The 16,215-nt window shown below is 44.7% G+C and overlaps 1 protein-coding gene across 7 annotated transcripts in view; it reads left to right on the top strand.

Annotated features, from left to right (window-relative positions):
• Nucleotides 1–16,215, top strand: part of PLCE1 (phospholipase C epsilon 1) — a 932,976-nt gene that overhangs the window by 174,900 nt on the left and 741,861 nt on the right. The window lies entirely within an intron of this gene.

The following is a 16,215-nucleotide window of genomic DNA, read 5'->3' as shown; positions in this document are numbered from 1 at the left end:
GTGTGGTGGAGTTCTCTCTCTAGACAGTTGTTTGCTGGTTGAAGAGGATACTCCACATGCAGTCGCTGCGTCTTAAATAAATACGAATTTTATACTACTAAGGGTGGACAGTATCATTACAAAATTTGCTGAAGAGGATGGGATCCTTTTGCTAACTCCTTTTTCAGTGGCGACCATACTAAGTCACTCACCATCCTCCTGACATCACCTCTTCTCTGACAAACCATCTGATTCACTCCCTTAACCTTGCGGTTGGCCCTCTCAACAGTCCCATTGGCTTGAGGGTTATATAATGATGTACGAGCATGAAAAATCCCACAATATTCCAAATTGATTGTCATTTCAACTTACGTCTGTTGTGTCCCATTATCGGTAACGCATAAAGTTCACTACCAGCCGCTTGGAATGTGCGTCAACCATCACATGGCACATTGGATGGTTCAGCGTGTGGACTGTAAAGAAGGAGAAAAGAGATTAAAGGTGGGTGATCAGTCAATGATGGGGGCAAATAGTAGATCCTGGTAAGCTGTGGCATATGGTTTGTTTGGACTTTGCTGGACCTTTGGGGGGAGTTGCGAGTGAGTTAAGATTTGGCCTTGTGATGGTGGACGTACAGTCTAAGTGGCTGGTAGTGAAATTTATGCATGAGATAAAACCTAGAAATACTATTAAGGTGTTTGAAGATGTAGTCAGAAAGGAAGGTTACCCAGCTAGACTTATGGGTAATGGACCACAATTGACATCAGTTGAGATGACCAATTATTTGGAGTATTGTGGGATATTTCATGGTCATACATCGTTCTGCAACCCTCAAGCCAATGGTATTGTTGAGAGATCCAACTACATGGTTAAGGGAGTGAGTCAGATGGCGTGTGAGAGAAGAGGTGATGTCAGGAGGATGGTGAATGATACTGTATGAGCGTACCGCACTACTAAAAATGAAGTTACCGAAAGGATCGCTGTGAGAAGTTGGCCTGGTATATGATAATCACTAGTTAAAGTGACCACCTTGTACCATGCCAAGCAACCCTTATGGTGTGGTTGTAAGTCAACCTTTTCGGACTAGCTGCCCTAGTGGTAGCGTAGGCTAAGCAGTCTTTGAGGCTAAACTCGTTAAAGCGTGTTAAGCAGGCTGTTTTACCAAATGCAACCCCCCCTTTATACCAATGAAAGGACACCACACAGATATATATTGAAAATATATATGTATTTATTTCTCAAAGTATCCCCTAGACTCTTTATGAGCACAGGAGCACAAATCGTTAAACAAGACAATGCGATAATATACAGAAGTTGCACTTTATATGGATGGGCCCTGGTGGCCACTCAAACCATATACTAAAATAGTGGTATAAGTACCACGAACAGGGAAAGGAAAAGGCCTAGGGCCTCTAGAATTGCTGGGCCTACAAGGAGATAACTTCAGTTAGTGACCAGGAGGTCCACGGGTTGCGTGTGCAGTGAGGAAAGTTACACGCGGGCTCCCATAGGTTTTCAATGGGTGCGTAAAAATTACAAAGTTACTGCAGAAAGGGTCTTCTGAATGGACTACGATCTTAAGATTTGAAACACAGACACTAGAGATGATTCTCTACACTTGGGCACCGGAGTGCCAGCTTTACCTCACCCACAGGAAGCGGGTGCATAGGTCTCGAAGTGCGTCGGGTTTCTACTATCGATACAATGGAGCCTGATGACAAAGATGCTGCAGGCGGTCGGTCCAGAAGAGATGCGGTGGATCCAAGGGTGGATCGGAGTTGTAGAAGACCTGAAAGCAGAGGGGACAGTGTTCACAGTCACTAGCCAGTGACCGGCGTGGCACCAGGTAGGTACCAGGCGATGTCGGGTGCAAACAGGTGGTGAAGGGTAGCTTGTCTCCTCAGCCACGTGGTCCCTGAAGGTCGACGACTTCCAGGAGTCGGTTCACGAGCTGTCCCACGCAGGCTCTCGGTGTCGGCGACTCAAAAGAAGCAAACAAGCCTTGGCAAAGGCAGGAGTCGTGGAAAGAGATAAAAGCTGATTGTTCTGACCAGCAAGGTCAGAGGGGCTGCTCTTTTGGAGAGCAGCTAGGGCCAGTCTGGAGCAACCAGACCAGCGTCGTTGATTTTAGGTTTTCGTGCCAAGATGGCCACTAGCCAACGGGCCAGGGACCGGGCAGGCGCGTCGAGATGCAAAGTGCAGAGGGGCCCCACGCAGATCGTGGAGATGCTGGAGGGCTCACCTTTGGTGCAGATGCTGCTCGGTGGTTGGGCTTCTCAGGACCCAAAGCACAACTTGGAGGGAGCCTCTGTCGCTGCGCTTGCAGCTTGTCGTCGGTCTTTCAAGATGGCTGGCTCCACGTGTCTCGGTGCCTCCACGGGTTCCTTCTTCTCAGGGACTGTGGATCGGGCGGTGAGAGGTCCGGAGGTCCAGGTCTTGTCGGGCTCTGGGCTCGGGCTCCGGCTGGAGGCGGCGGCAAAGCAGACGTTCAATAGCTGGTTGGTGCTTGCGTTAGCAAGATGGTCACTCCCTGACCATAGGGGAGATTTCCTTCAGTCCTCTGTGCAGCAGAGCGTCGAAGTTCCCGTCTTCTTCTTGTGGTTAAGTTGATTCCAGGATGTCTGAAGTCTTAGGACACAGCTCCTACCTTTAAGCGGATTCTAGGGGCCGGACTACCTGCTAGGTCCCTCCCTTAGGGTGGGACCAGGAAGGGGGGTGGTTACACCCCCAATCCTTTGTCCAGCTCGCCCCAGGTCCGGGGCTGGTGTGCCCCAGGACCGGTTTGAACTGGCATATGCACCGAGGCTCTTTGTGAGCCTCAGGCATGTCTGGTTTCTTTCAAGCCCTACCTGACCAATACACAAAATCCTGTCTGGGGTGGTGCACGCACCTCCCCTGGCAGGAAACCCTTTGTCCACACCTCCCAAGCTGGAAGGACTCCCAGCAGCAGGAGGGCAGACTTGTGTCTGTGGTGGCAGCATCCATTTTGTGGAGCTGAGGCTATGTCTGATTTTACCCGGGTTTCAGGTACTGTACATGTCGTGTCCCTCTAGAAGGGTGGAATGCTAACCCCATCGCCAGAATTGGCGAGGGGTTAGTATTCCAATTCGTATGACACCTTACTCGACATGTTTTGATAAAGCCAAACCAAAGGTAGCATTTAACCGCGAGGTTCATAATGCACTTAAGAGTATATGGTATGACGATATCTGGAAACAGTAGAAGGAAGTTGTTCCGACCACTGCAGACAGGCTCAGCTCATGCCAGAGCACTATCTCACATGGAACCAAGCACTCTGCCTTCAGGATTGTCAAGGCCTGCCATAGGAGTGACTTATAGGTTACCAGGTGTCCCATTTAAGGTTAGGTATAGGTATACTACACCTAAGTAAGAGGTGGTTACACCAACTTACCCCAGCTGAGTGATCAGCCAGTTGTGTCAAATTTGTTAGGCCAAGCCTGGGGTGGCATAATACATGCTTCAGCCCCTGGCAGGCCTTAGATACACCAATGCCCTGGGTACCTAGTGTACACTGGTACAGGGGCTCACAGGGTGATCCACTTCCAATTGGTTATGCACCTAGGGTGCATAGTGTCAATTTAGTTAGAGAGAACAGCAGGCTGGGGGTCTGATTAGCAGGCCCACAGCCTCAATATGTCAAAAACCAGTGAAGCAAAAAGCAAAAATTTGGGGTGACCATAGGATAGCAGACCCTACTCTCCTACAATCGCGTTCAGTGTGATGAGAGGACGCAAAGCAAATACTAAAATGTCACCTGCGTGGATGAGGGTGTCTGAGTCTAAGTGAACAAGTGGACAGGAGATGTGATTTCCAGAGGGGTGGAAGGATAAAAGTTGGTGATATGGTGAAGGTAAAAGAGGGCCGAATTGAAGGTGGTGTTACAAAATTTCTTGGGCCTTTTAAGATGAGGGAGATGCGCGATTTATTTGTTGTTTTTAAAAATGGAGTTTTCGAATATGCAGAGAGTTGCCTTGTATGAGTGATGTTCTGAGATTGTGGAGAAGGCAGTAAAACAGCAGCAGAGAATTGCAGTGGGTTCATGATGATGGATGATGGTGAGGTTGTTGGGAACAAAAGTTCAAGGTGTAGGTGGTAGGGAGAACTCTAGTGAAAGTAGGGTGAATGAAGCACAAGAGGCTGATGGTAGTATGATCCTTACGCGTAGGGTTCCACCGAAGTGCTTGGTAGATAATGTTTGCACTTGTTCATTTTAATGTCAATGTATCTTCTTTATCCTTTGTGGCGTGTGTGTGGGTTGTAAAGGGAAGATGTGTTGTATCCTGGTGGGTCATGTACATCTGTACACCCAGGATGTTGTATGTTTTATGTTCTAGCGTTCTCTTCTATTGTGATGTGGTGAAGATCTCTCTCTAGGCAGTTGTTTGCTGGCTGGAGAGGGAGCACCACCTGCAGTTGTGCGTCTTGAATAAATACTTATTTTATAGTACGGAGTGTGGACAGCATCATTACTAAAAGTAATCTTTTGTCGTACTTTTGATTACAAGAGAAAAAAGATATTATCGAATTTAAACACCAATTAGGTGATATGGTAAAGTTCTTGGACTAGTATTTTTAAGTGGGAGGTAATAAAACATGGCGGAATTGAGATTGTGATTCTAGAGCGAGTGTTCACATAGGAGCCACAGAGAAAGGTGAAATTGAGAGCATGTTAAGCCAAGTAGCTGGCCATGCAATAATAGATACATATAATAATTATAATTCATAAAATCTCAAGTATGAAGAAGTGGTACATGCTTATGGTTTACCTGCTTGAGCAATTAGTGAATGTGTTCTATCACAAGCAGTGCATTGGTGACGGGCATCATAGTTACTTTTCTAACCATAACTGGTGGATTTCATGGGTTATTAGGATTTGGCTCACAGCCATGATATCTGTTCAATTGAAATTTTGTCTGAGAATCTTAATGTGGCCATGGCTTCTGCCTTCAGTCATTTGAATCACAGGTGATGCCATCTAGTTAGCTCCCTTGCTGTCATTGCCTACTGGCAGTGTTTTTGTTTCCTCACTATTCAAGAATTCTTTTCTGGATTTTCAAAGATAAATAGCTATTTTGACCCCCTGTAAGCTGCCCTCCTTGATCTGGTTGCATGCAACCTTCTGAGTTTAGCCGTGTTTTTTTCATGTTCGTCATGCCAGCCAAAGCTATAAGCAATGCTTAATACACTAAGACTGCACACAGTGGCAATATTCACCAGGACCAACTCGCACTGAGGGCATGGTATGACTGAGGAAATACTCTGCCTGCAGTACATGCAAGTGCAGTGCTAATGTTAGTGTCATAGCCATGTTCACTGTTACTGTTAGTTTATAGTGGAAAGGTAAGTGCACCAAGAGTGTGCTGCACAGTGGAAACATTTGTGTTCCATTTTGTGATCGAGTAGTTCAGAAATTAGATTTATTGGTCTCGGGTCCCCATAAAGCCTTTTCTTGTTGGGGAATGTTTTCTGCCCATCTGTGCTCTTCAGCCCCTCCATGTTGTACTAACAGCTGGCTCACTTGTCTGGAACTCGCATACAACTCAATATGCATTTTTTATACGTCAATTTAATCAAGATGCCACATTTGTGAAATATGACAGATCAGTTGTCTTTCGATTAAAATTTACTTGTGGTTATTTTGCAACCCCTATGGATGGATTTGCACTCAATCAAAAAAGATAAGATTTGCCTGCCTTTACCTTTTCAAAAAGAATAATAGTCCATTAGTGATGTGAAAAACTTCATCAGAGAGGATATCTGACTCTCGGTTTCAGGAAGCCTCGTTTACCCCTACCATGCTTGATATCACCAAAGGGGTTGTTAGCTAAATTCTAGAGAAATGTTCAAAACGAGTGGGCAGGTTTGAGGCTTCCATAGGTGTGAGGCTTCCATAAGAGAACATGGAAAGCAGAAGTCTGTATGACTTGTAGATGAGCGAGACAAGCATCTTAAGGAGAAACAAGGGATATAAAAATAATATACTTTGGTGGAATGGAAGGCAAAGGTACAGTGATGACAGTCGGCACTGTGTAGGGAGTGGATCCTACTAGAATATAAAGTCTCTCACCAGCCAAGGTAAGAAGGAAGTTGCAGTCTGAGCTCAGCAGTTCTGATGCTCCTGTAACTTCAGATGGAGAAATGAAGAACCACAATGTGTTAGAGAGCAAATGGTAACTCGAAACTGCTGAATCCTGAGACTCAGGTGGACTTAAGGGCATGGAGGGATGTTGGTATCACTGTAGTGGTTTCTTAAATATATGAAAGGAGTTAGAACAGGGCTGATGTTTTGTGCATTTCATTATGTGGTATTTCTTCCTCCAGAAATTGTTATTCTTAAGAAAATCTCAAACATTGCACCATCCATGCACAAATGCCGGTTAATGAGATGACACCCATCTCCATGAGTGCAATGAAGAGCTGCTAGGTATGAGAGCGCAACCCACCCCTGATCTACTGCTGACATACTAATGCCAGGGCCAAAGCAAATGCAGAATGAAACACTTGACAAACATGAGACCTGAGAAATCATGACATAGGCACAGGAAAAACCTGCCAATTCTTACTTCATAAAGGGATACCCTCATACCAACTGTAGGCTGTGACAAGTGATTTAGTGAGAAATATACTTAATGTTGGATGGTGAAAATAATATAAATATAATTCGCTATGTGCACCTTTTTCTCTGACTTTGATTTTTCTGAGAGCTCGCTCTAAAAGATATTGTAGTATTAACTATTTTGCAGAATCCATACAGTTCACTGGAGAAAGAGAAGTACCGCCGGCTCCCCCATACCATTTCTGCCTCTTCCCACTGGAGTTACAGTTCATTTACAAATGTTTAATGTTTATATTGAACAAAGAAGCTGGAGGGAATTGTATATTGCTCCAACCTTAAAAGAGGAAGATAGCAATAGCACAACATATATTTTATGTTTCAGATTTGTTTATTATAGGCTAACATGCTATCCCGCTTAATACACCACAGAACATGTGTACACAAACATTGTGCTACTTAATCATCCTGCACATAAGTGTTCTGTCTCTGTTCCCTTGTCACCATTATTTAGATTTCCTTTTTCATATATCACCCATGCATCACTAGTGTAAAATCTTCCCATCACATCAAATACATGTATCAATGTGGGTAGGTAGGAGAAAAGAGGGCAAGAACGGGACTGACTGATATGCATAGAGCTCCTGCAGGAGGGTGCTCTATGCTTGACTACAGCATACGTGTGGTATTATAATAAATGGTACCACAACTCCCACCCTTCCCTCTGGTCTACAAGAGGGTATTGAACATTGGGTACTGCCAATATAGCCACATTCACCCTCCTTATGATGTATTAACTTGTGAGGAGTCGCCCTACATAGAGTCCAGAAAGGATGGTGCCACCTCTACTGGCCTAAAAACTTTATACAAAGCGAGGCATGCAGTCTGAAGGGCAATAGCTCCTTCCACACCACTTGTAAGTCCCACCTTCTTGCTTGTGTCTTCACACTTAGATCTGGTAATAGGAGGCTATGTTTAACTTCACTTGTAGGGAGCCTGTGTTAACATTGCTGCTGGCTTTAGAATGGGTCCCTTTGATCTGGATTCAGTAGAACTACAAATGGGGGTGCAACTAGACACAGACTTTGGAGGCACTAACAGGTTAAACAATGGAGGTGAGGCTAATACTTCAAACAACGCAGTATGGCTAATTTTGGAGAAAATACAAAACAACTGGTGAATTGTGAATTTTAAAAATATTGGTCAAATTGGATACGTGAAACTTTGCATCAAGAGGGGTGTTATGGGAGGTACATGGGTACTCCCATGCAACAACCCATGGATTTTTAAGCAAATCCCCATCTCTTAACAATGTTAGACGGGAATTAATGCCAAACACCTATATCTCCTAGAGGCATGTTTAACAACTTTAGAAAGTGTCCACGTTTTTCCAACGTTGCATGTGTGCTGCGCTACACAGCAAAATACAAAGTGGAAAAAGTATTAAAGCTCACTTTAACTGGAAGGTTTCCCTTCCAGTACAAAACTGATGCTTCACTGAGTGCACACACCCATTCTTTATAGTGCAAGAGTCTGTGCATTGACGCATGGCAGCCTATAGTGCACTAGCGCAAAGAGAGATGCTAACAACATTATGTCTTAGTAGATATGGTGCTGTTTTGTCCTCTCCTGAAACACTGCATCTTTTGTTGTTGCGCTACATGAAAAGTTAGTTAAACCACCCCATATATTTTTAGCACGCTTGTTTTAGGTTAAACGCTATGCTTGTACATTTTATGAGAGTCTATCTTTTACTGTGTGCAATAACACTTGAAAATTATGGTTTGCATAGCAGTACAGGTCACTAGTGCACCAACCAGGATTCAGTTATTTTCTAGTCTGGTTACAGACCGAGCGTCCCGCCATGATCTCATAAGCCAACTGAGCTTTCTTAATTTAAAAGAATTTGTTTTCCACTGATTACAGATAGTTCTTATATTTACTATGCAGTTCAACATGAAATGCTTTGTATAAGGCTGCCATTGAGGCCCCATCTCCAGCCCAGTCCACCACACATAAGCTGAAGAACTGTGTGTGGCTTGGAAGCTGCAGCAGCCTGGTACACACGAAACAGGTGGGAATAAAGTCCTTTGAGCCCATTAGGAATTGTGTGCCTGACTACAATAACCTTTTCCCTGTCCTCTAACCCTGTAGATATTGAAGGCAATCTTCATGCCTTCTTGACCAAAGCAACGCCTTCTTGTCCTAGTGAAGCAAAGTGGTTAGTAAAGAAAGATTCCATTGCTTTTGTGATCAAAGAATCATTAAGGATTAGGTAGATATCCCAACACCCGGATTTGGGTTATGCGTCTCAGTTTCTCCAAAGATTCAGTCCTGCTCTCAATTATCAGTGCACTAGAGACATTCCCTCTAAAATCTGACTGGATGAATTGTTTAGCTTTCAGCTGTCCTACCTTGTTATCCATCTGGTGTAACCTGGAACTTGACTCCTTCATTGAGGACTCTACTACAGCAGCTTTACATTCAATTGTCTCCAAGTGAGACTCAACTGCCAGCCCGACCCCTTTCCCTTATATCCAATGTCTTAAGGATCTTATCTAGGACATACATCACTGCAACTCTGACTTTCCATTTTACCTCTCGGCATGGTCATAACATCTCCCACCTCAGTGCTTTTCTGCTTGTGCTTTAAATTAAAAAGTCCCTCTTATCATACTGTGCACTCTGTAATGCTATCGAATCAGCTCACTATAGCATTCATTGCTGTCAGGCTCTGACATGCCCAGTCCTGTCTGCACCGCTGCACCTTTCTGTCAGTGGTACCTCACAAACTTCTCGTGTTGCGCCACTGGAGGCTAGGCCCTTTAATTCACACTGGTTCTGTTTAAACCAGCACCTCCCAAAGAAATCAAAAGAAGGGGACTCAATCGTCTATGCATGCGCTACTGGGTCATCTCCACCTATTTACTTCATGCCACTGCTCTCACTCGCAGGGTGGGCAACACACACTGAACACTGTGCGTGTGCGCCATTTTGAAGAGCCACAATACTTAGTGAGACCCGTCATTCTCGTGTACCTCACCACCACAAGCTCAAAACCGTTTTTGTTGCTGAGGCTGGCCTCTGCTATGCCTAGACTTCTTAGTCTCCAAGCTTGCGGCTCAGAAATCTCGAACTCTTCTCTTGACACCAATCCCGGGGAAGCTGTGTACAGCACACAGAAGAAAGCTGCCATGCTGGTTGCCTGTCCAGCCCCACCCCCTCACAACAACTGTTTAAGAGCTCATAGTATTTTTTTTATTTTTTTTTACAAAGGCTATGGCCACAGATTGAAACAAATCCTCTCCCTTTCGTGCTTTTTTTTTGGTGTGTATGAATGTGTGAATATTTGATTATATTTAATAAGCTCCTTTTCAAAATCAGTTTTCTCTACCAAACAGCCATTGATGGTAGAACTGTGAACTCCATTTAGATTATGGTTTAGTAACCCAAAAGGAGGTTAATTTCGGATTGAGTTTGCCATGTGCACTATCCATGTATGAACGAATGCAACCCTTGCTACATTCAATTTCATTTAAAAGAAGGCCTGTGACCAGCTGACGAAACCAGATATTGTCATTGTATTAATTTGTAAGACTTGGATGGGGTATCACCAATAAGATCTTAGTATTCCAGTATGTTAGAACACTTTACTCACAGTTACAATCAAGATACGTGGGTTAGACTAAAATAACAGATCACTCAGTATTGGCTTCGACCATTATCAACTCAGGTTCTGATTCCTCCCTCATTTTAGGCTTGCTCATTCTGCTTTAAATTGTAAATCTTGTGGGACATTGTTTTTTTTTTTTTAAGTCGTGCCTGGGCAGTGCATGCGCTGGTCTGTGAGGCATGCTGTATTTGAGTATGGACTTGAAGCTCTGCCCACTCTCTGCCCAGATTTTTTATTGGCTTGTCATTGTCCTTTGTATATGCTGGCTTCTGATTTGTTAATAGGCGTGTTAGTCCCTCCTTAGTACTGCCTTGTCTTCATTTGTAACCTCCCATGAGGACTGGCCCTTTTACTTCTGTTGTTACATAGTATGTCTTTAGTCTGTAAGCACTATTTTCTTTAATGAGTTTCTCCTACTGCAGGCACAACATGCTTTCCTGCAACATTCAGCGTGCCATGCTCACTTTCACTTTCCAAGCAGCCTGGGTCAATGGTGGCTGCTTCTTTGAAATAAAATAGGTCTCGCATTAACAAGAGTTTGAGCTATTGGCATTGTAAGTGACAATGCTTTTTAGGTCTCGCGACCTGCATTGCACTGCACAGCAGTGCTCGCGCAGGCTAGAGTCCTTTTGTCCGGGATTCAGAAATGGACTCTGGAATCGCACACGCTCGTACGTGTGCGATTCCTTTTGTGCTACCCCATTGGACTTTACGTGCGTCTTTTTATAAAAGACTGCACGCAATTGGCCAAAGGCGGGCGCGTTGCTCCGCCCACGGCCTATTGGTGTCTATTACACGTAATAGACACCAATAGGCCATGTGGTTTCAATTATCGTGCCCAGACACGGGCGCGATAATTGAAAGCACGTCTCGCTGTGTTTCCCATGGAGCGAGCTCATGACGGATATGCAGATTGCTGGTCCCCGACTAGAGCGCCCACAGTGGACCATGCGCTGTGTCACAGGAGCCAAGCTTCACGCGATGATGAGAACCATCAAGGCCAGAGCTGTTGGGTCCAGCTCCACTGTCCCCACTGGAGACCGGCCACCCACATCTGATCTGCATATGGTTTGTCGCTACCTGGCGTCGCATAGGGAGGGGAAACTGATGTACTGGAATGCGCTCCCAAGCATGTACCGGTGGCTGAGAGGTTTACAAGTATCCCTTCCCTCATCTTCATGTATCCTCCCCACACACTTTTTACTTCGAAATAAAAGCACCGCACAGAGGGGAATAATTCTGTGAGTTTACAAACAGGTGCCTGCTTCGATGAAGAGGTAGGACGAGCTAGGAGGAAGATGGGCGCCGCGGGGGCAATGGGGGGGGGGGGGGGAGACGGTGGGTCTGTTACATTACTATGAGGAACCACACAAAGGCAGTGGCAGCGAAAGGGATCCCGCTGTGTTTAAAAGAAACGAGGCTGCATCCCCCCAACACTGCCCAAAACACAAACAGATGTGGGAGAGCTGTTACTGAGTGTAGAACACCAGTCAAAGGGGGCAATTATGTTCCAAACCCTCGCCATGTGCCTGGGACGAGCTCTTAACAGTTAACACATAGCAAGCAAACCACAGACCCACGCTTGGGCTGCGTCTCTCCCCCTCCACTGCAGAATCATAATACCCCCGCCTCTCCCCTCATCCACCTCGGTGCTGCGTGTCCTCTCAGCCCCTCTTATATGTCTCACCGCTCTCTCCCTCAGACGGCCTGGCCACAGCATCCCCGGGGTTTTGGGTGGCACCTATTGAATTGTGTGCATTGTGGTCTTCGTTTACTCCTAAATTGGTACCACCTGTCCACGATGAGATGGTGTGGGGTGTTCAGCTGTCCACTCGTGATGGGTGGGAGTAAGTCTTACCCCACGGTGGGGAGTCCCACTCTCACCCCATCACGTCTGTACTGCCAGCTGTCTCCCGAGCAGATCAGCCTCCCCCATACGCCCACACAGACCCACTGGTTTCGGATTCCTTATATATATGCCCGACTTTTTAAGATTTGCCCTCTCATTCCCCCTCGCCTCTTTTCTTCATCAGAAGCCTACACTACTCCCACAGGTGCATGCGCAGACATTCCCTGCCCCTGGTTCACATCACCCTTGTTCACAACACAACTCCTTTGAAGACAGAAGTGACAACCCTCCACCGCGAGAGGTCCTCGTTCCTGGTTGAATCGACACAACCAGGTACATTTAAGAACAAAGGCTGCAGGGCCTCAAGACTCAGCGTAAAGTCCGACCACAACGGAGAGGGCGCCTTACGTAGGTACTCAAGGTACACCTTGTTTCTTAAACTGTCTCTTTGTGGACAGGGTTTACAACAATGTATTGGACATGCCAAGTGTAGGGCGTTCTAGACCAATGCTGCATCTGCTGGGAAGGACAACACAACATAGGCGATGCATCTGTAAAGCATGCGTTCTCCCTCTGGGGCATCTTGGCACCCTAGAACCATCTTTATTGTCTTATAAAACCAAAGACGCAAATTCTTCTCAGTTTGACTTATCGGGACCAGTTGGAGTTGGTAACTGGATTTGCAACTTTGCTATTTTGCTTCCATTTTTTTCTGTTCTTAGACTTGCTGAGTTGAGCTATGAGCCAATACCTCTCGGATAATACTCTATTACTCTTGTATTTTTAGGTCTCGCCTACGCAGCGTGCATGCGCTGCACAGGAGGACCTTTAGCCGTCGTTCTTCTATTTCTCAAAGCACATACTCGTGCTTGTGGCGGCACCCACCTTGCGGGAGCGCGCAGGGGCGCACCAGAAGCACAAGTATGTGCTTCCAAAATTAGCAAACAGCTGCTGCTTCGCGTGTGTGTTCGGAAGCATTCCCAGGGCGTCTCTTCTATTCTGTGCACTCCCCCCACCCCTCCCATTTCATTTCTTTAGGGGCAAGAACACTCGCGCTGCTTCTTAGCCTGATCGCTTTCACTGTCGGGCGGTCGCGTCACTTTCACTGCCGCGCGGCCAATGCTTGTTCTCTTTGCAAGTGTTTCTTGTCAACTGGGGAGTGTTTTTCGGTAAATATAGAGTGGGCAGATAGTTTTGAGATGTATGAAGATTAGGTAGTCGTGAGCAGTGTGTTTTCTTGTTGAAATGTCGCTTACCTTCTTTTTAGACCAGAGAGTATAAGTGATCCTGTAATCGGTGAATTTGCAGTGCCATTATGTTATATGCAGTACTGCTGTTGAGTTTAATAAAGGGATGTGCATAGCGCGTCACACTGCTTGCCAGAAAATGTTGTAATTTACTATGGCGTTGGGCTTTGCTGTTGTGTGAAACATTTTGTGTGTGTGTTTCTGATCGTTTGAGAATGTCATTTAAAATTACGAAAATGCACTGTAAATTGTCTAAAGGATTTGTGGCAGTAAGTAAGCAGCCTGCAATATAACTCGTTTACGTCACGTCAGAGGCGTAGCTAGAGCTTGTGGCGCCCGGGGCTATCCCTCAGATTTCCGCCCCTGGGGGGCGGGGGGGGGGGGGAGGACGGCGAGCACTTGAAAGAGGCCCGAGAGACACATAGTATTGCCGCTAATGGTTACCTCGATCATGCAAGTTACATGCACATACATGACACGGTCCAAGGCTACACAGTTGAATACACCGGTGACCGGCAGTACAAGAGAACACACAGACTGCATGATTTATCTGGGGACTCAGAAAAAACGCATGTGACATCCATCAGAGAGCTGCGTAAACGAATACCTGGTAATTCCCTCAGCACAATGCAAACATGCACATACATGACACTGCTCGGGGATACATCCTCTACAGTGGACATTAAATGACCAAACAGCATGGTCCCCCCCCAATTAACTGGCTTCATTTTAGCTTCTGTATCTATTAGTTAATAGAAAGCTTTTTAATTGCAGGAAAGAAAACGAGTAAACGCTATCTATCTATCTATCTATCTAGCTATCTATCTATCTATGGGCAACGTCTAATCTATTATTTGTCAGCAATGTTCTGGATGGGAGAGGAAGTGATTTACAAGAAGCAAAGCCTCAAGTGTGTCATGAGGACTATTCCCGAACTCAAAATGGGTAGTTCATAACATGTTACTCTTTGCATACTTTATGTATAGCTTGTTTAGTAGTTATAAACAAATACATTTATATATAATAAAAATTTAAGAGGAGATAGTGGATTAAATCCGTACAGTGAGATGCAGGCACACTGAATAGGCCTTGTGAGCATCAGCAGAGATAGTATAATCTAAAGATAGTAGCAAATCTCTGAGGAAGAAGAGTATTTTTTCACAATAGATGGGTTGCTCTATGGCAATCGCGTAAAATCTGACATTTGTTCTGTGGTATAAAATGGGAGTGGAGGGGCATACGTGTATTAGTATACATTCTCCCCAGTAGCATATTTAATTTAGACACATTAATTTTCACTGTCATAGCATAGATCTATATATTTTTCCACTAACATAGATGCCCATAGATATATACCTAAATACCCTTTCTCTTTACTTATACACATACATATGTACACATCACAAGCGCAAATGCACATCAACATACTTCTATTGATTGGTATTTATATGAAATCTGTTGCCTATTGTGAATACGCACTTAGACAACCGTTCTCTTCTGCTCCAGAGCCCACACTAGTTCTGCTTCAGACTCAACACAAAATGGCTTCAGTTTCTGCTAAATTATATAAACAAGCATTTGCAATGCAATAGGTCTCGCATTTACGCGAGTTTAAGCTATTGGCATTGTAAATGACAAAATGCCTTTTATTTCTGTTTTAAAAACTAAAACACAAATAAAAGGCTTTATTTGCAATGTCAGTAGCTCAAACTCGCATAAATGTGAGACCTATTGCATTGCAAATGCTTGTTATTTATGTGTTAATTATCAAAACAGATAAATAAAAGGCATTGTAATTTAGAATGCCAATAGCTTAAACTCGTGCAAATGCGAGACCTATTGCATTGCAAATGCTTGTTCTGTTTGCCAATGGTTGTTCTAAATGTGATGCTAATAAAAAGGTCCATTCATTTTTCTTTCCAGAATCATAGCAATTAGCAGAAGGGAGTTTGCATGTAATGACTAGTAGGGCCCTCCTTTGCTGTCACTTCAGGGTTGCAGAGTTTAGGTAGACAGAACAGCTAGTGGTGTTTTTCAGATGTGTTGATATTGAATCCTTCACAGATCAGTGATGTAATGATGGAGGGACGCCTCATGGAGCTGGGCCTTCAGTCCTGACCCTGCTCAGGGGAGATGTATGCCTTATTGACCACTCTCCTCGCTTGCCTGCTGCTCCGCTATCTGTTCCCAGTACATAGCTACACAAACCCTCCCATGCTGGAGCCAGGCATGGTTATCCATTGGTTGTTATTAGCTGGTTTAAACATGAAGCCGAGCGGCTTGTGAAGGTGCGGAAACTCAGTTAAATAAGCTCCATACCATGACTGAGGTAATGAAGTATGTTACTCTGACGAAACTAGTGGTGCTTTTGATGGGTTGTAATTTCTTTATGATTCCCTTATACACGTGCTCATTTTATATGAAATTACCATTTGGGATGCGACTGGCCCTATTACCTGCTAACTTTCTCGGGCAAGTTCCGTGATCAAATGCTGTTCTAGATTAGACAAAGGGGACAATATTGCAAATATGTGATGAGATATTTTTCAGCATGACTCTTTACCTGGTGTAGTCACGTAACTTGCTTTACATGTTCTACAGCTCCGTCAAAGCTCTTTTTAATATTTGTTTTGTTTTAAATTAAATGACTACAGTTCAGTCAGGCAGTACTTTGCAGGGCGGTGTTCTTACAGGTGGCACCTATTGACTTATTCTTCTTGTTTTTTACGGTCATTGCTTTGCCACATTGCAAACAAGTGTACTCTGGTAAGGCCAGCACTGCAGGGTAGCAAGAATTGTAATCTGCGACCATAAAACTGCACGAAAAAGGTGTGGAGGAAGAATGTGAAAATTCATCTAACTGGAAATTAAAAATTAACTTGTACTCAAGAGA

The sequence above is a fragment of the Triturus cristatus genome, chromosome 1_2 (genome assembly GCF_964204655.1).
Source record: "Triturus cristatus chromosome 1_2, aTriCri1.1, whole genome shotgun sequence".
Classification (NCBI taxonomy): Eukaryota; Metazoa; Chordata; class Amphibia; order Caudata; family Salamandridae; genus Triturus; species Triturus cristatus.
Note: the sequence above shows the minus strand (reverse complement) of the source record. Positions and strands in the feature narration are given on the sequence as shown.